Raw genomic sequence first — 19536 nt, 5'->3', positions numbered from 1 at the left:
CTGTCTCTTTATAACAGCCCATAATCACAGCAAAAATCAGGAAGCTGAGATTCCCCAGAGTGGGCAGGAAAGGGGTGGGATCTCCACATGGCCTCACCCCACTTTTCATTTGACCTGACTCGGAGCTTGCCCTATGTGAAAAGCTTTTCCTCAGGGGAGTCTATTGAAAACATTTAGAGGAAATTGTTTAATTTTGTGACTGCCTGAGGTGGTAGATAACATTTGGGCCAAAACAAGAAAAGGCTAACCAAAAAGCATTAAAGGAAAAGTTGAGGAATTAGGCATCCACAGGGGTTTTGAAAAGCTCGGATATATCCTGGGACTCTTCCAAGGCCATGCACACAGGAAGGATCGTGCACATGCTTGGGCAGGACCTAAGAAGGCTGTAAGCTCTCGTTTGTAGAAGTGAGGGCTAAGGCAGAGTTGTCATGACCCGGCTGAGTGGTGAAGACATGGCCCAACACACACACACAGCCCCTCAGCAAAGTCCGAGAGACTTACTGGTTCCAGATGTTTTAAGTGAATCTCTGTCTAATCATAAGGTGACCACTAAGCTAATGGAGTAGAGTCTTTAGTTACCACTAACAAAGAATATGCATTTTACACATTAGTTCAGAAAAGTCACTAAACAACAACAAACAGCAATGACAACAAATTTTGAAGAACTACAAACTGATTTCCAGAGTAGCCACATTATATCATTTTCAACAAAAAATCATGAGATGTGCAAAGAAATAAAAAATGGCCCATAAACAAAGGGAAAAGCAGTTAATAGAAACTGTCTCCAAGGATGCCCAACACTGGAGTTACTAGACAAAGACTGAAATCATCTATTTTAAATATGTTCAAAAAATATAAGAAAGCTACATCTAAAGAACTAAAGGAAAGTGTGAAAGCAGGGGCTCACCAAGTAGGAAATATCAGTATGGAGACAGAAATTATATTTAAAAAGAACTGAACAGAAATTCTGAATCTGAAAAGTATAATTAAAATGAAAAATAATTCACTAGGGCAGAGTAGCAGACTTCAACAGGCAGAATAAATAATCAACAGGTTTGGGACATAGGTTAGTTGAGATTGTCCAGTCTGAAGAATAGAATAAAGAAAAGTGAACCATAACAAGTGTTGGGGAGGATGTGAAGTTGGTGCCCTCATACATTGCTGGGGAGAGGGGGGATGTAAAATGGTGCAGCTGCTTTGAAAAACAGTTTGGAAGTTCCTCAAAATATTAAATACAGAGTTACCATATGACCTAGGGTGTATACCTAAGAGAACTGAAATATATGTCTACACAGAACATGAGTTTTCATGGCACCATTATTCATAATAGCCAAAAAGAGAAACAACCCAAATGCACCGCAATTGATGAATAATGAGTAAACAAAATGTGGGATATCCAAACAATGGAATTGATTCCACCATAAAAGGAATGGAGGACTGATCCTTGTCACGACATGGATGAGCCTTGAAAACATCATGTTACGTGAATTAAGCCAGATACAAATGGAACGTATTATATGATGTCATTTTATATGAAATGTCCAGAATAGGCAAATCCTCAGAGAAGGTAAACAGAGAGTAGTTTACCTTCAGTAGAAATCACTGAAGAAGCTTTCTTAGCTTGGAAAGAAGATATAACCCAAGAGTTTCCAGGGAAAGGCAAGGCTTTGTTCCAGGTGAATCAGTGGCTCACCTGGCTAGAAACTGCTGAAGAAGAATCAGAGGAAGAAGCTGATTAAAAGAACCAGACAAAGCCTTAAATTGTGTAGAACATACTGTTGCTGTGGTGTAACTGCATTTGACCTAACCACTGCGGAAATTCATTAAGCTATAATGTCTCCACAATATTTAAAGCAGAAGCACGTCAGTTAGGATTTCCTTCTGCATAAGGATTTTTTTGTAGTGTAATGTCTTAATCATAGTCTACCATCAAATATTTTAGGAGTATCTTTAATGTTTAGATAGTATATTAGCAGCATGCAATAATTACATCATAGTTCTCAAGCAGAGGCAGTCTATTACAAGGACCTTCTTTGCTGCCAGTTATCATAGGCTGTTTTAAGTTAGAAAACTGAATAGCAACACTGAATACTGTAGAAATGCACTTTGCTCAATAATACTTGAGTTGTTGCAATATTTGATTATCCATTTGGTTGTTACAGAAAAACTCTTTTAACTGTAATTGATGGTTGTTGCTGTAATAGTATATATTGCCTGTATTTCTACCTCTTGTAATGGGCTTTATGTGTTACATTTTGATATCCTTGAGCCTGGGCAAGTGCCACAAGTGCTTTTAAAAGAAACATGGTTTACTTGCACAGTTGATCAGTTTTGAGAGTTTACTTGATCAGTTTTGAGAGATTGTAAATGCCCTTGAAGAGGTTTTTGTGGGTGTGAAACAAATGGTGAGAATTTGAATTGGTCCCTCTTATTACAGTATTGAAATTAAGTCTACTTAATTTATCATGTTCATGCCCTCATTCTATGTACTTGTATCTGTCAATAAACATTGTGATACTTGAAAAAAAAAAAAGGTGGGGCCGAGAGAAGAGGGAGTTGTGGAGTCACCACTAACAGCTACAGGGTATCTTCTCTGGAGTGGTGAAAATGCTCTGGAGTTGAATTGTGCTGATGGTTGCACAGCCTTGTGAAAATATCAAACAAATGTTGGACGGTACTTTTACTAAAACAAGCCTTAACTGTACTGAAAGGGTAGTATTTTCATTCAGTGTTTTAGAGATCTTAAAGAAGTATTCAATGAGAAGCAAACAAGTTAAATCAGTTATTCCAGACCTAGTTCTAACTAGAAACCAATTTAAAATGCGCTACCCCCCCCATTTTTCTAGTTGATCACAGTAATTAATGAGAATTTCGACTGAGCTGCAGTTCTTTATTTTCTTAACAACTGCGCTTCTTAAATATTTGAACTGTTACTGAGAAAACTTAAATCGGAAATAGATGCAGTGGTTTAAAAACACACCGTGCCCACTTTAGCAGTGATAAGAGCATTGTAATCAGCTGTATAATCCTGTTAGTTTGAAAGTACAGGTGGAGTTTGAAATGTCAGTTCTGAGCTGGAGATCAGTAGGTACATCTATGTCAGACGGTTGGGAGAGACCCACCTGAAGGAAGAAGCCTTTGAGCCAATTTATTAAATATTAAACACCTAAATCTAACATCAAATTATAATCTGTGAAAAACAAGGCATTCCTCACTATTAGTAGAGTAGGTAAAATTTCTGTCAGGCAACTTTTGTTTGACATAATCATTAGTTTTAATAATGTAAAGAATAACGTAAGAACCATTTCAGCTGTTTCATATGACTAAGTTGTGGTGTGGGGTTTTCATTTGGCGCTAGCCACAGTGGGTGGGTGGTGGTGTGCCCTACGTAAGGGCGGCACCAGCTACTTGCATGTTGTACTCAGTGTTGCCCTTGGTTACAGGAGTCTTTCCTGCCAGAAAGCTGACTACCTATTCCAGGGAATCAACCAGAGAGTGTGTGATGAGATCGTGTGATGAGGGAAGAGGAAACAAAAACAAAAAATGAACAAAAAGGCCTTGTGATGCTTAGTTCTTTCATATTGAGCCTAATGCTGCCACCTAGTGGGAAAACAATGCAGAGAAACTTTCCAAAAAGAGTTTTTATGTGGACTGTGGTAGATCAGAATCCTGTGACAAACACTAACTATAAGAAATACATTTTAAAATGTAAACCTGCTTTAAACAGTAACTATCGAATCACATATTATATTTGCCCGAGATGGTAACTTGGGGAGTACATTAAAAAATGATTCTTGATAAAACTGGAATTAAGGAAAGCAAGTTTTTGAAGTCTGTTTACAAACCAAGTAAGTTTTGTAAATGTTTAAGAAAATCAACAAAAGAATAGTATACAGTGTGAATAAATCTGAAGACAGTTTTGAATTGCTGTTCTGACATGTTAGAGAGTCTTTTCTGATTGCTGTGGCAAAGACTTCCAAAACTATGTTGAATAAAAGTGGCAAAAGTGGGCATCCTCATCTTGTTCCTGATTTTAGAGGGAATGCTGTCAGGTTCTCACCACTGAGTATGATGCTAGCTGCGGGCTTGTCATATATGGTCTTTATTATGTTGAGGTGTGTTCTCCCACTTTCTGGAGAGTTTTTTTTCATAAATGGATGTTGAAGTTTTTCAAAAGCTTTTTGTGCATCTATTGAGATGACCATATGATTTTTATTCTTCAGTTTGTTAATGTGGTGTTATCACAGTTACACACAATGATAATTGATTTGCAGATACTGAAAAATCCTTGCATCCCTGGGATAAATCCCACTTGACCGTGGTGTATGATCTTTTTGATGCGTTGTTGGAGTTAATTTGCTAGTATTTTGTTGAGGAGTTTTGCATCTATATTCATAAGTGATATTGGCCTGTAATTTTCTTTTTTGTGATATCTTTGTCTGGTTTTGGTATCAGGTTGAAGATGGTCTCATAGAAGGAGTTTGGAAGTGTTCCTTCCTATACAATTTTTTGGAATAGTTTCAGAAAGACAGGTGTTAACTCTTCTCTAAATGTTTGGTAGAATTCACCTTTGAAGCCATCTGGTCCCGGACTTTTGTTTGTTGGGAGTTTTTAATTACTGATTCAATGTCAGTACTGGTAATTGGTCTATTCATATTGTCTATTTCTTCCTGGTTCAGTCTTGGCAAATTGTACCTTTGTAAGAAATTGTCCATTTCTTCTATGCTGTCCTTTTTGTTGGTGTATAGTTGCTCATAGCAGCCTCTTACAGTCCCTTGTATTTCTATGGTGTCGGTTGTAACTTCTTTTTCATTTCTGATTTTATTAATTTGGGCCCTCTCCCTTTTTTTCTTAATGAGTTTGACTAAAGGTGTATCAATTTTGCTTATCTTGTCAAAGAACCAGCTTTTAGTTTCATTGATCTTTTCTACTGCTTTTTTAGTCTATTTCATTTATTTCTGCTCTGATCTTTATGATTTCTACTAACTTTGGGTTTTATTTGTTCTTCTTTCTCCAGCTGCTTTAGGTGTAAGGTTAGGTTGTTTAATTTGAAATTTTTCTTGCTTCCTGAGGTAGGCTTGTATCACTATAAATTTCCCCCTGAGAACTGCTTTTGCTGCATCCCAGAGGTTTTGGATCACTGTGTTTTTTCTTTCTTTCTTTTTTTTTTTTTACAGTGTCTTTATTTTTTAATTTTGTTAAACATTTTTTATTGAGTTATATAGTCATTTTACGATGTTGTGTCAAATTCCAGTGTAGAGCACAATTTTTCAGTTATACATGAACATATGTATATTCATTGTCACATTTTTTTTTCACTGTGAGCTACTACAAGATCTTGCATATATTTCCCTGTGCTATACAGTATAATCTTGCTTATCTATTCTGCATATGCCTGTCAGTATCTACAAATTTTGAAATCCCAGTCTATCCCTTCCCACCCCACTCCCCCTTGGCAACCACAAGTTTGTATTCTATGTCTATGAGTCTGTTTCTGTTTTGTATTTATGTTCTTTTTTTTTTAGATTCCACATATGAGCAATCTCATACGGTATTTTTCTTTTTCTTCTGGCTTACTTCACTTAGAATGACGTTCTCCAGGAACATCCATGTTGCTGCAAATGGCATTATGTTGTCATTTTTATGGCTGAATAGTATTCCATTGTATAAATATACCACATCTTCTTTATCCGGTCATCTGTTGATGGACATTTAGGCTGTTTCCATGTCTTGGGTATTGTAAATAGTGCTGTTATGAACATTGGGGTGCAGGTGTATTTTTGAAGTAGGGTTCCTTCTGGATATCTGCCCAGGAGTGGGATTACTGGGTCATTGGTACAAAAACAGACATATGGACCAATGAAACAGAATAGAGAGCCTAGAAGTGAACCCACAAGCTTTTAGTCAACTAATCTTCGACAAAGGAGGCAAGAATATACAATGGAATAAAGACAGCCTCTTCAGCAAATGGTGTTGGGAAAACTGGACAGCAGCATGTAAATCAGTGAAGCTAGAACACTCCCTTACACCATACACAAAAATAAACTCAAAATGGATCAAAGACTTAAACATAAGACAAGATACAATAAACTTCCTAGAAGAAAATATAGGCAAAACATTATCTCACATACATCTCAAAAATGTTCTCCTAGGGCAGTCTACCCAAGCAATAGAAATAAAAGCAAGAATAAACAAATGGGACCTAATTAAACTTACAAGCTTCTGCACAGCAAAGGAAACCATAAGTAAAACAAAACGACAACCTACGGAATGGGAGAAAATTTTTGCAAATGAAACTGACAAAGGCTTGATCTCCAGAATATATAAGCATCTCATATGACTTAATAAGAAAAAAACAAACAACCCAATCCAAAAATAGGCAGAAGACAAACAAGCAATTCTCCAAGGAAGAAATACAAATGATCAATAGACACATGAAAAAATGTTCAGTATCACTAATTATCAGAGAAATGAAAATCAAAACTATGATGAGGTATCACCTCACACCAGTCAGAATGCCATTATTCAAAAGTCCACAGATGACAAATGCTGGAGAGGCTGTGGAGAAAGGGAACCCTCCTGCACTGCTGGTGGGAATGCAGTTTGGTGCAGCCACTGTGGAAAACAGGATGGAGATTCCTCAAAAGACTAGGAGTAGACTTACTATGTTTTTGTTTCCATTTGTCTCAAAGTATTTTTGATTTCCTCTTTGATTTTTTTAATGATCCATTGGTTGTTTAGTAGAATATTCTTTAGCCTCCACGTGTTTGCAGTTTTTGCAGTTTTTTTCTTGTAGTTGATTTCTAACCTCATAGCATTATGGTCGCAAAAGATGCTAGGTACAATTTCAGTTTTCTTAAATTTACTGAGGCTTGCTTTGTGGGCCAACATGTGGTCAGTTCTGGAGAATGTTCTGTGTGCAGTTGGGAAGAATGTGTATTCTGTTGCTTTTGGATGAAATACTCTATAGATATCAGTTAAGTCCATCTGGTCTAATGTTTCACTTAGGACCTGTATTTCCTTATTGATTTTCTGTCTGGATGATCTGTCCACTGATTTAAGTGGGGTGTTAAGGCCCCCCACTATTATTGTGTTGTTCTCAATTTCTCCTTTTATGTCTGTTAACAATTGCCTTATATATTGAGGTGCTTCTGTGTTGGGTGCATATATATTTACAATTGTTATATCTTCTTGGATTGATCCCTTGAGCATTATGTAATGTCCTTCTTTGTCTCTTTTAACAGTCTTTATTTTAAAATCTATTTTGTCTGATATAATTATTGCTACTCCAGCTTTCTTTTGGTTTCCATTAACATGGAATATTTTTTTTCCATCCCCTTACTTCCAGCCTGCATGTGTCTCTAGCTCTGAAGTGGGTCTCTTGTAGGCAGCATATATATGGGTCTTGTTTTTGTATCCATTCAGCCAGTCTGTGTCTTTTGGTTGGAGCATTTAATCCATTTACATTTAAGGTAATTATCAATATGTATGTCCTTATTGCCATTTTGTTTATTGTTTGGGGTCTGTTTTGTAGATCTTTTTTTTTTCCTCTTTCTTTTTGTTCTCTTTTCTTGTGGTCTGATGACTAGAGAAGATCCTTTAACATTTGCTGTAAAGTTGGTTTGGTGGTGCTGAAATCTTACTTTTGTTTATCTCTGAAGCTTTTGATTTCTCCATCAAGTCTGAATGAGACCCTTGCTGGATAGAGTATTCTTGGTTGTAAGTTTCCCCCTTGCATCACTTTAAATATCGTGCCACTGCCTCCTGGCCTGTAGAGTTTCTGCTGAAAAATGAGCAGATAACCTTATAGGAGCTCCCTTGTATGTTATTCATTGCTTTTCTCTTGCTAATTTTAATATTTTCTCCTTATCCTTAATTTTTGTCAATCTGATTACTGTGTGCCTCAGTGTGTTCCTTTTTGGGTTCATCCTGTGTGGAACTCTGCACTTCCTGGACTTGGGTGACTGTTTCCTTTCCCAGGTTAGGGAATTTTTTGGTTATTATCTCTTCGAATATTTTCTCAGGTTCTTTCTCACCTCCTTTGAGACCTCTATAATGTGAATATTAGTGTGCTTCATATTGTCCGAGTTCTCTTAAGCTATCCCCATTTCTTTTCATTCTTTTTTCTTTTTCCTGTTCTGCAGTAGTTATTTCCACTAATCTGTCTTCTAGCTCACTGATCCATTCTTCTATCTCATTTAGTCTATTCTTGGTTCCTTCTAGTCTGTTGTTCATTTCAGTAATTGTATTCTTCAACCCAGGGCATTCTTTGTATTTTCTAATTCTTTGCCAAAAACTTCCCTCTGTGTATCTATACTCCTGAGTTCAGTGAACAAATTCACCATGATTACTCTAAACTCCTTCTCAGATAGATTGCCTATCTCCTCATCACTTATTTCTTCTTCTGGGATTTTATCTAGTGCCTTTGCCTGGGAGATATTCCTCTGCCACCTCATATTGTCTAACTTTTTATTTGTATTTTTAGGTAGGTTAGTTATGTTTCTCGACCTTGGAGAAGTGGCCCTCTGTGGGAAATGTCCTGTGTGTCCCAGTAGTGCACTCCTCTTTTGTCACCCAAGGGCCAGGGTCCAGTTGGTCCCAGGTAAAGTCTGCCCTGTGTTTGCAGATTCCTTCTACAAGCTTTGGGATTGTTGTTTTCTTATTTCTGATATCTGCCCCCTCGTGGATGAGACTGGACTAGAGGCTTATGCAGGTTTACTCCAGCTTGGTCCTGGACCTCGTGGAGAGGGCAGCTGAAGAGGATAATGAAGAGGCTTGATGGTGGAGAAAGAGGACTTAGGAGGGAGAGGCTCCAGCTAAGTAGACAGGTATGCAGTATTGTTGCAGACAGCCCGCATCTAGGGTGGGATTTCTTTTATTTTTTTTAGTTGAGGTTAATCAACATGTAACATTAGTTTCATGTGACAATAGAATGGTTTGACATTCATATATATTGTGAAATAATCATCACAATAAATCTCATTAACATCCATCACTGCACATAGTTATTATAGTTTTTTCTCTTGTGATGAGAAGTTTTAATATTTCCTCTCTTAGCAACTTTCAAATGTACAATAGAGTATTATTATAGTCACTATGCTATACATTACATTGCCAGGTCCTGTTTTTTCTGTAACTGGAAGTTTGTACCTTTAGACCGCTATCACCCATTTTGCCCACCCCCCACCTCTGGCAACCACCAGTCTTTGTGAGTTAGGTTTGCTTTGCTTTGTTTATTTTTTAGATTTCACGTATAAGTGAGGACATACAGTATTTGTTTTTCTCTAACTGACATTTCACTTAGCATAATACCCTAAGGTCCATGCATATTGTCACAAATGGCAAGATTTCCTTCTTTTTTATGGCTGAGTAATACTTCTCTGTGTGTGTGTGTGTGTGTGGTATCCCACATTTTCATCCACTGATGGACACTTAGGTTGATTCTTTGTCTTGGCTTTTGTAAATGATGCTGCAATGAACACAGCCAGATATCTTGTCAAACTAGTTTTTTTCATTTCCTTCAGATAAATACCCAGAAGTGGAATTCCTGGATCAAATGGTAGTTCTATTTTTAATTTTTTTGAGGAACCCCACATTGTTGTGCATAGTGGCTGCACCAATTTACATTCCTATCAACAGAGTATGAGGGTTCTGTTTTTTCCGCATCCTTGCCAACACTTATTTCTTGCCTTCTTGATAATAGCCATTCTAACAGGTGTGAGGTGATATCTCATTGTGGTTTTGATTTGCATTTCCCTAGTAATTAGTGATACTGAACATCTTCCCATGTGCCTGTTGGCCGTCTGGCTGTCTTCTTTGGAAAAGTGTCCATTTAGCTCCTCAGCCCACTTTTTAATCTGGTTGGTTGTTTTTTGACGTTGAATTATAAGAGTTCATTATATATTTTGGATATTAACCCGTTCTTGGATATATGATTTGCAAATATCTTCTCTTCTCCCATTCAATAGGCTGTCCTTTCATTTTGTTGATGGTTTCCTTTGCTGTGCAGAAGCTTTTTAGTTTGATGTAGTCCCATTTGTTTATTTTTGCTTTTATTTCCTGTGCCTGAGGAGACATACCCAAAAAGATTTTGCTAAGACCAGTGTCAGAGAGCATACTGCCTACATTTCCTTCTAGGAATTTTATGGTTTCAGGTCTTACAGTCAAGTCTTTAACCCATTTTGAGTTGATTTTTGTGTATGGTGTGATATAGTAGTCTGGTTTCATTTTGTTTGTATATGACTGTCCAGTTTTCACATTTACTGAAGGCACTATCTTTTCTCCATTGTATGTTCTTTGTTCCTTTGGTATAAATTAATTGTCTGTATATGTGTGGGTTTATTTCTCAGGCCTCTATTGTGCTCTGTTGATATATGTATCTAGTTTTTTTGGGGGGGGCAGGCAATACCATGTTGTTTTGATTACTATAGCTTTGTAATATAGTTTGAGGGCGTGTGATTCCCCTGGTTTTGTTCTTATTTCTCAGGATTTCTTTGGCCGTGCAGAATCTTCTGTGGATTATTATAAATTAAAAAAAAAATTTTGTTCTATTTCTGTGGGAACTGTCCTTGAGATGTGGATAGGGATCTCAGTGGATCTGTAGACTGCTTTAGGTATTATGGACATTTTAACAATATTAACTCTTCCAGTCCATGAGCATGGATTATCTTTTCATTTAGTTGTGTCGTCTTCAGTTTCAGTGATGTGTTCACTGTGCAGGTCTCTCACCTCGTTGGCATTTTATTCTTTTTGTTGTGATTGTAAATGAGATTGTTTTCTTAATTTTTCTTTCTGCTAGCTCATTGTTAGCAATATAGAAACAACAGATTTTTGTATATTGACTTTTTACTCTGCAACTTTACTGTATTCATTTATTATTTCTAATAGCTTTTTTTGTGTGTTGAGTCTTTAGGGTTATCTGTATATAAAATCATATCATGGGCAAATAGGGACAGTTTTACTTCTTCATTTTTGATTTGGATGCTTTTACTTTTCTTGCTTAATTGCTCTGGCTAGGACTTATAATACTACATCAAAATGAACGTAAGATAAAAGTGGTGAGATTCGGCATCCTTGTTTTGGTCCCTAATTTTAGAGGGATAGGTTAGTGAGTTTTTCCTATTCAGCCTTTATGTAGAGGTATGTTATTTTTATTCACATTTTATTGAGAATTTTTATCATAAATTGATGTTAAATCTTGTCAGATGCTTTTTCTGCATCTATTGAGATGATCGTATGGTTTTCTCCTTTATTTTGTTAATGTGGTGTAGCATGTTGATTGGTTTTTGGATGTTGAATCATCTTTGTATCCCTGAAATAAATTCCACTTGATCATGGTGTATGATCTTTTAATGTACTATTGTATTTGATGTGCTCGTATTTTGTTAATGAATTTTGCATCTATGTTCATCAGAGATGCTGCACTTTAATTTTCTTTTTCTTTGTAGTCCTTGTCTGGTTTTGGTAACACTGTAATGTTGCCCTTGTAAAATGAGTTAGGAAGCATTCCCTCCTTTTCAGTTTTCTGGAAGAGTTTGAAAAGGATAGGTATTAAATCTTCTTTGCATGTTTGGTAGAATTCACCTGTGAAGCCATCTGGTCCTAGATTTTTGTTATTTAGGAGGTTTTTGATTACTATTTAAATCTCTTTACTAGTGATTGGTCTATTCAGAATCTCCTGGAGTCAGCGTATTTAGGTCTTTTTTTTTTTTAATCCATCCATCCACTTGCTATTTGGATTGGTAAATGCAATCCATTTACATTTAGGGTGATTACTGATAAAGGATGACTTAATACTGCCATTTAATCTTTTGTTTTCTGGTTATTGTGTATCTCCATTGTTCCTTTTTCCTTGTGCTTCTGTCTACCATTTTGGTTTGGTGATTTTTCTATGATGTTTTTCTCAGTTTCATCTTTTTTATGTTTCTTGTGTCTGCTTTAGATTTTTGTTTTGTGGTTACCATAAGGTTTGTATAAAATGGTCTGATCTTGTGCCGATAGCATCTTATCTTCATTTGCATATATAGGTTTCATCCTTTTTCTCTTCCTCTTTTATGTTTTTGTTGTCTCAAGTTATCCCTCTTTATGTTGTGAGTTTAAGAAATTGAAGTAGGTATAGCTATTTTTTACTGTCCACCTCCCCTCATCAACCTTTGTGCTATAATGTGTTTGAAAACCTATTCTGATATAGAGTTTTCAAACACTTTATTACAGAGACCGGCAATTCTCTGTCTATTACTTACTTAAAGCTTTGTGTACTTTTGCCTTTTTGTTTCTGGTAGAAGAGCACTTTTCAACATTTTTTGTAGGACAGGTCCAGTGTTGAACTCCCTCAGCTTTTGTTTGTCTGGGAAAGTCATTACATCTCCTTCATGTCTGAATGATGACTTTGCTGGATAGCATGTTCTCAGCTGACAGTTTTTATCTTTCAGTATTTTGAGAATGTCTACTCTATCCTGGCCTGTAGAGTTTCTGCCAAGAAACCTGTGGACCATATAATGGTGGTTTCTTTGTGGATTACCATCGTTTTTTCCCTGGCTGCCTTTAAAATTATTTCTGTCATTTATTTTTGGCAATTTTAGTATTGTCTTAGAGACAATTTTTTTAATTTTTTTTTTTTTTGCCAGGGGGAGGGAGGCAATCAGGTTTGTTTGTTTGTTTGTTTGTTTGTTTGTTTATTTATTTTTATTTTTGGCAGGGGGAGGGAGGCAATCAGGTTTGTTTGTTTGTTTGTTTATTTATTTATTTTTGGAGGAGGTACTGGGGATTGAACCCAGGACCTTGTGCATGCCAGGCATGCACTCTACCACTTGAGCTATACCCTCCCCCCTGAGAAGGTCTTTTTTGCATTGTGTAATTAGATGTTCTCTTAGTTACATGGACTTGTATATCCAGTTCACGCCCCAGGTTTGGGAAGTCCTCAGCTATTATTTCTTTATTTTTTTAACTGTATAAACTGTTAACAGACAACACCCACAAATTTATTTTTTCTTGGACACACCCATAGTGTGACCATGGCAACCTTGGTCTCGGTGTGCTGGCCTTGGACACGAAGTCCCCAGAAGTGGCACAGCCCACTGTGGGTGCAAATCTTGTTCTGCTGCTCCAAGTCTTCATGGAGCTCCTTGTCCAGACCACTGGCCAGGACCTGGCTGTATATCCCATCCTTCACATACTTCTGTCTGTCTAAGGACCAGTCTGGGATCTTGTACTGGCGTGGATTCTGCATAATCGTGATTGCACATTGCGCCTCATCCTCAGTGAGCTCTCCTGCCCTCTTGGTGAGGTTGACGTCTGCTTTCCTCAGCACCACCTGGGCGTATCTTCACCCCACACCTTTAATTGCAGTGATGGCAAAGGCAATTTTCTGCCGCCCATTGATGTTGGCGTTGAATACTCACAAAGCGTGCTGGGACTTCGCAGGGCTTACTAGGGACATGGCGGCAGCCCCAGTGGCAGCATGCGTGCCTCCAGTGAAGAGCTGTTATTTCTTTAAATAAACTCTGCTCCCTTCTCCCTCCCTTCTCCTTCTGGGACACCCATTTTCCTAATGTGGCCCTTCCTAAAAGAGTTGGATAGTTCTTGTAGACTTTCCTCATTTTTTAGATCTTAATTCTCTTTTTTTCCTTATGTGTGTGTCATTTCTGGATTTCTGCCTTCAAGCTTGCTGATTCTCTCTTTCATGTGGTCTGCTTTCTTCCTGGTGTTTTCTGATGCATCTCGTGTATTGAGTTCTTCAGCTCCAGAATGTATTTAGTTCTTTTTTAGAGTTTCAGTAGTGAAGTGTTCCTTCTGTTTTATTCCTGGGCTCACTGAACTGCCCTGAGTTTCTCTGCGACAGCGATTTTGCGTTCTTTACCAGTTAGATCACAATATTCTGTGACTTTAAGTTTGGTTTCTGGAGAACTGTCATTTTCTTTTTTGAATACAGTGTTACTGTGGGTTTTTAATGGTTCTTGGTGAGTTGTTCCTCTGCTGGTGCGTTTGAAGTAATGAACACCTTTCTTTAGTTCAAGCTTTTTTGAAAAACTTGATTCTAATGATTCAACAGGTTAGAAATCAGAGGGCGCCCCTTTGTCTTCCAGTAGGTGGCACCACAGCACAAGTTGTTAGTTTTCTCACCGGCGCCGCTTGTGGCTATACTTGAGGGTCAGCGCTTCCCAGGTCTGTCAGAGATGCCCAGCGCCCTCCTTGTCGTTTCTTGTGCCTCCAGGGTCTTAGTGCCTTGCTGCTGCTGGTGTGGCTGGTGTCACCTCCTCAGGCACCAGGATGGCAGGTGCTTCCACCATGTCTCAGATCTCCTGAGTTGCAGGCTCTGCTGCTGTGGGGGAGGTGGGTGGAGAGCTGAGGCCATGGGCACCTCTGCCATGTCTGGGGTTATGGAGTTCCCAGTTACCACCACTGTGGGTTGGGGAATGGGGGCTGGAATCTACGATGCCTCAGTGGCTGATGGGACAGGTCGCCAGCCACATTGCCGCTGCTGCCCAGTTACCTGTGGCTGTGAACAGCACCATGGCCGGGAGGCCGGAGTCTTGGATGCTGCCTCTCCTGCTGCCACCAGGTTCTCTGGGCCTGCAGGCTCAGCTGCCGTGGCTGGGAGAGCAGGACCACGGGCTCGGCCTCTGCTCGTCTCCCAGCTTTGCCTCCTCTTTGTGCTCCAGTCCTCCCACCTTTACATGTACAGACGTGTGGAGTTCTCTGGCCTCCTGGTGTGTTGAACAGAAGCACCTTGGTTGAGTTGTGGATGTTTTACTGGTTGTGGATTGAAGGGGAGAGAGAAAGGGAGTGTCTCACTCCACCATGATGCTGGTGTCACATTCTGTTGTTTGGTTTTTGGAGGGTTTGTTTGTTTTTTGTTTTTTGTTTTCTTTGACATTCTTTTTTATTGAAGAATAGTCAGTTTACAATGTTGCATCTGTTTCTGGTGGACAGCATGTCTCAGTCATACATACACATACATCTGTTTTCATATTCTTTTTTTCCTTATAGGTTACTACAAGATATTAAATATAGTTGCCTGTGCTATACAGTATAAACATGTTTATTTTATCTATAGCAGTTAGTATTTGCAAATACATCTTATTTTTGATGTCACAATTTACATCTATCTTGTGTGTCCATTATAAATTATTGTGGTTATATAGTTATTTTTACAACTTTTGTCTTTAATCTTCATGCTAGTTTTGTAAGTGCTCAGTTCACTACCTTTACGTTAGGTTGTTCTGAATTTTACTGTATATTTACTGTTACCAGTGAGATTTATACTTTGATGTTTTCCTGTTACTAAGTGGCACCTTTTTGTTTCAGCTTAAAAAAGTCTCTGTAACATTTCCTGTGACACTGGTTTAGGTGATAAACTCCTTTAGTTTTTGCTTGTTTGGAGCACTCTTCATCTGCCCTTCAGTTCTGAAGCACAGCTTTGCTGGGTAAAGTATTCTTGGCTGGCAAGTGTTTTCTTTCAGCACTTTGAATATTTCATGCCATTCTCTTCTGACCCGCAAAGTTTCTGCTGAAAAATCTGCTGATAGTCTTATTGGGGGTTCCCTTGAATGTAACAAGTTTTCTCTTGCTGCTTCTAATTTGACATTTTAATTGTCATGAGTCTCTTGTGTTTATCCTATTATCCAATCCTGGGAGCTCCCGAGGATTCCTGGATCTGCATGTCTATTTCCTTACCCAGGTTAGGGAAATTTGCAACCATTATTTCTTCAAGTAACTTTTCTGCCTCTTTCTCTCTTCTCCTTTTGGGACCCTTATGCAAATGTTGGTCTGCGTGATCATGTCCTATACATCCCTTAAGTTGTCTTCACTTTTTTTTTCATTCTTGTTTCTTTTTGCTGCATGGTTTGGATGAGTTCCGCCTGCCCTATTTCAGTTCACTGATCATTTCTTCTGTTTCAGACAATCTGCTGTTGAATCCCTCTATTGTGTTTTTCAGCTTAGTTACTGTATTCTTCAGGTCTGTGGTTTCTGTTTTTGGTACTTTCTTACGTTTTCTCTCTCTGTTGAAATTCTCACTTTGTTCATCTGTTATTCTCCCGAGTTTGGTGAGCATCTTTACCACTGTTATTTTGAGCTCTTTATAAAGTAAATCACTTATCTCAGTTTCATTAAGATCTTTTTTGAGGTTTTATCTTTTCCTTTCATTTGGAACGTATTCCTCTGTTTCTTCATTTTCCTTGACTGTGTTGGTTTCTGCGCGTTAGATACAATATACGCTCCTCCCAGTCTTGAAGGAGTGGCTTCAGGTAGAAGGTGAACCTTACCGTTCAATCCTGCCCTAGCTCTTGGTTGTCTTTTGAATCTGTGATTGTCCAAGCAGCCTGCTTTATTCTTGGTGGCTCTCAGGAGGTGAGGGTGTGCCAAGACCTGTCAGTGTCCCAAAGGGGAGGATCTTCATCAGCACCTAGAAGTCAGGCTGTTCGGAAGCTAGACCCTCAGGCAGCAGCTTTAAAAATATACAGATATACCTATTTCAGGGGAAGACTAGGAGACAGGCATTTGTCTGCTTCCTCTGCAGTGAGCCTTGTGTTATTAGCAGTTAAGAACTGTTTCTGTTGTCTGCTACCATCCCGCTGAACCTGTGAGCACAAGCCCTGCTGGCTAGCAGAGCCGAGCAGTCAAGCAGCAGCACAAAACTGAGGGCACCAGGCATGTACACAAGCTCCTTTCTCAGAGACACTGGTGACCTCAAGGAAGGCAAAGGGAGAATATGAAGGTGGCACCCACCAGCCTCCACTTAGGAGGGTGTCAGTGGGCTCCTATATGTGTGTTAAATTAGATGCCTGCCCCTCAGGTTGAAGCTTAAGATAAAGAAATAGGTCTCTTTCACAGACATACTGGATGCTTTTCAGTTGGCTGCCTCTGCGCAGGGGCCCCGGGGTGTGTAAGTCTGTACAAGCCCTTTAAGAACCATTTCTCAGAACACTGTAGCCTTGTGGGACTGGTGGATGCCAGCTCTGTTGGATTTCCAAGGTAGATGTTCTGGGGGCTCGTCTCTCAGGTGCAGGTCTTAAAAGTTGGAGTGCCTGATTGGGATTTCAACCTTTTCACGTCTCAGGGAGATGCTCAGGGTTGTGAATTCCCTCCCAATTGTGGGTTGCTGCTCTGAGGGTGGGGTTGACAGGGAGACAGTGTCTTAGTCTCTCCTTACCATTGTGATGTGGGTTTTTTCTTACTTGCCCAGTGTTTAGGAGTCACTGATCTAGTTTTGGGGTTTCTTTCGGAGGAAACTGCTCCATATGTAGCTGTAGACTCAGTGTGCCCGTGGGTGGAGATGAGTTCAGGATCCACCTACATCACCATCTAGAACTAAAACTGGGTGGAGTTTCTTGTACCATTAACCCAGTTTTAACAATTTGCTTCCTCACCGCCAGGCTTCTTCCATCTTTACTCGTAACTGTTCCTCGTTATTTCAGAACAAACTTCAGATATATATTTTATTACCAGGAGAAATTAGACACAGGAGTTAAAACCAAATTCCTTGCTAATCTGTTTCAGTTTGTGAAACATTTCTTTAAACATTTATGTATGTGAAGAAGGATTTCAGTGGACTACCACAACAGTAGACCACATGAAATTAAAGCACCAAAATAGATGGATTTCTGATTTTGTCTTGTCATCCCTTTTCTTTTTTAAAAAAGTTCCATTATTTTTTTCCAACTTCATTGAGATATAATTGACAAGTAAAATTGTAAGTTATTGAAAATATGTCAATATGATAATTTGATATACATATACATTGTGTAAGGAATCTCCCCAATGACTTAATTAACATACCCATCAGTTCACTTTCTGTCCTCCCTCCCTCCCTCTCTTGTCTTCTTTATTGGTGAGAACATACAAGTTTTATTGTCTCGGGATGTTTTAATTATATAATATGGTGTTATCAAGTATAGTCAGCATGTTAAAAATTAGATCTTCAGATCTTATTCATCTTATAACTGGAAGTTTGTACCGTTTTACTAACCTCTCCCTATTTCCCCCAGCCTCTAGCCAGTGGCAACCACTTTTCTACTCTGTTTCTATGAGGTTGACTATTTTTTTTTAATCTTTTAAAAAAAATTTCATTTAGCATAATGTCCTCCAGATTTATCTATTGTCTCAAATGACAAGGTTTCCTTCTTTAAGGCTGAATAATATTCTATTGTATGTATATATATGTGTGTGTGTACACCCAGTGAAATGCAAATTAATATCCAGACATACTACACTTTATTTTCTTTATCCAGTAATCTGTTGTTAAACACTTAGGTTTTTTCCATACCTTGGCTATTGTGAGCAATGCTGCTGTAAATGTGAAAGTACAAATATCTCTTCAAGTTAATTATTTTCTTTCCAAAGGAATTCAGAATATGCCCAGAGTGAAATTGCTAGATTGTATGGAAGTTCTGTTTTCAATCTCCATGCTATTTTCCGTCGTGGCTGTACAAGTTTACATTCCAGCAGTGTACAGGGGTTTCCTTTTCTCCATGTACTTGCCAGCATTCGTTATCCATTGTCATTTTGATAATAGATTTCCTAACAGGTGTGAGGTGGTTTTGATATGCACTTCCTTAGGGATTAGTGAGATTGAGTACTTTTTATATATCTATTGTCCATTTGTATTTCTTTTTAGAATAATGTCTATTTAGGTTCTTGGCCCACCTTTAAATTGGGGGGTAGGGTTTGGCAATTGAGTTGTATATGTTCCAAGAATATTTTGGATATTAATCCCTTAACAGATACATGGTTTGCAAATATATTCTCCTGTTCCATGGGTTGCCTTTTCATTTGGTTGATGGTTCCCTTTGCTGTACAGCTTTTTAGTTTGATGTAATCACACTTACTTATTTTTGCTTTTGGTGTTAAACCCAAAAAATCATAGCCAATACCAATGTCAAGGAACTTATTACCCACTATGTTTTCTTATTGGAGTTTTATGGTTTCAGGTCTTACATTCAAGTCTTTAATACATTTTGAGTTGATTTCTGAGTATGGTGTCAATAGTGGTCTAGTTTCATTCCTTTTCTCATGGCTATCCAGTTTTCCAAACACCATTTATTGAAAAGATATCCTTTCCCAGTTGTATATTCTTGGCTCCTTTGTCATAAATTAATTTATCATATAACATTTTTTTTTTCTGGGTTCTCTATCCTGTCCCAGTGATCTTTTGTGTCTGTTTTTATGACACTATCATATTGTTTGATTACTATAGCTTTGCCATATTGTTTGAAATCAGGAAGAGTAATGCCTCTAGCTTTGTTCTTTTTTTTTCAAGATGGCTTTCGCTACTTTGGCTTTTCAGGTTCCAAAGTTTAGGGTTATTTATTCTATTTCTATGAAAAATGTCACTGGAGTTTTCATAGTGATTGCATTGAATCTGTAGATTGCCATGGGTAGTATGGACATTTTAATATTAATTCCTCCAATCCATGAACACAGACTATCTTTCCATTTATTTGTGTTATCTTTCTTATAATCTTCAACATACAATTTCTCACCTTGGTAAAATTTATTCCTAAGTATTCTTAATTTCTGTTTTTGGATAGTTCATTG

The 19536-nt window shown here is 38.1% G+C and overlaps 1 protein-coding gene and 1 pseudogene across 2 annotated transcripts in view; one reads left to right on the top strand and one right to left on the bottom strand.

Annotated features, from left to right (window-relative positions):
- The window catches only part of RAVER2 (ribonucleoprotein, PTB binding 2), a 98226-nt gene that overhangs the window by 69999 nt on the left and 8691 nt on the right, over positions 1-19536 (top strand). The window lies entirely within an intron of this gene.
- On the bottom strand, positions 12981-13511 carry LOC105107126 (small ribosomal subunit protein uS13-like; annotated as a pseudogene).

The sequence above is a fragment of the Camelus dromedarius genome, chromosome 14 (genome assembly GCF_036321535.1).
Source record: "Camelus dromedarius isolate mCamDro1 chromosome 14, mCamDro1.pat, whole genome shotgun sequence".
NCBI lineage: Eukaryota > Metazoa > Chordata > Mammalia > Artiodactyla > Camelidae > Camelus > Camelus dromedarius.
This window is presented reverse-complemented; position numbering and strand designations above follow the sequence as displayed.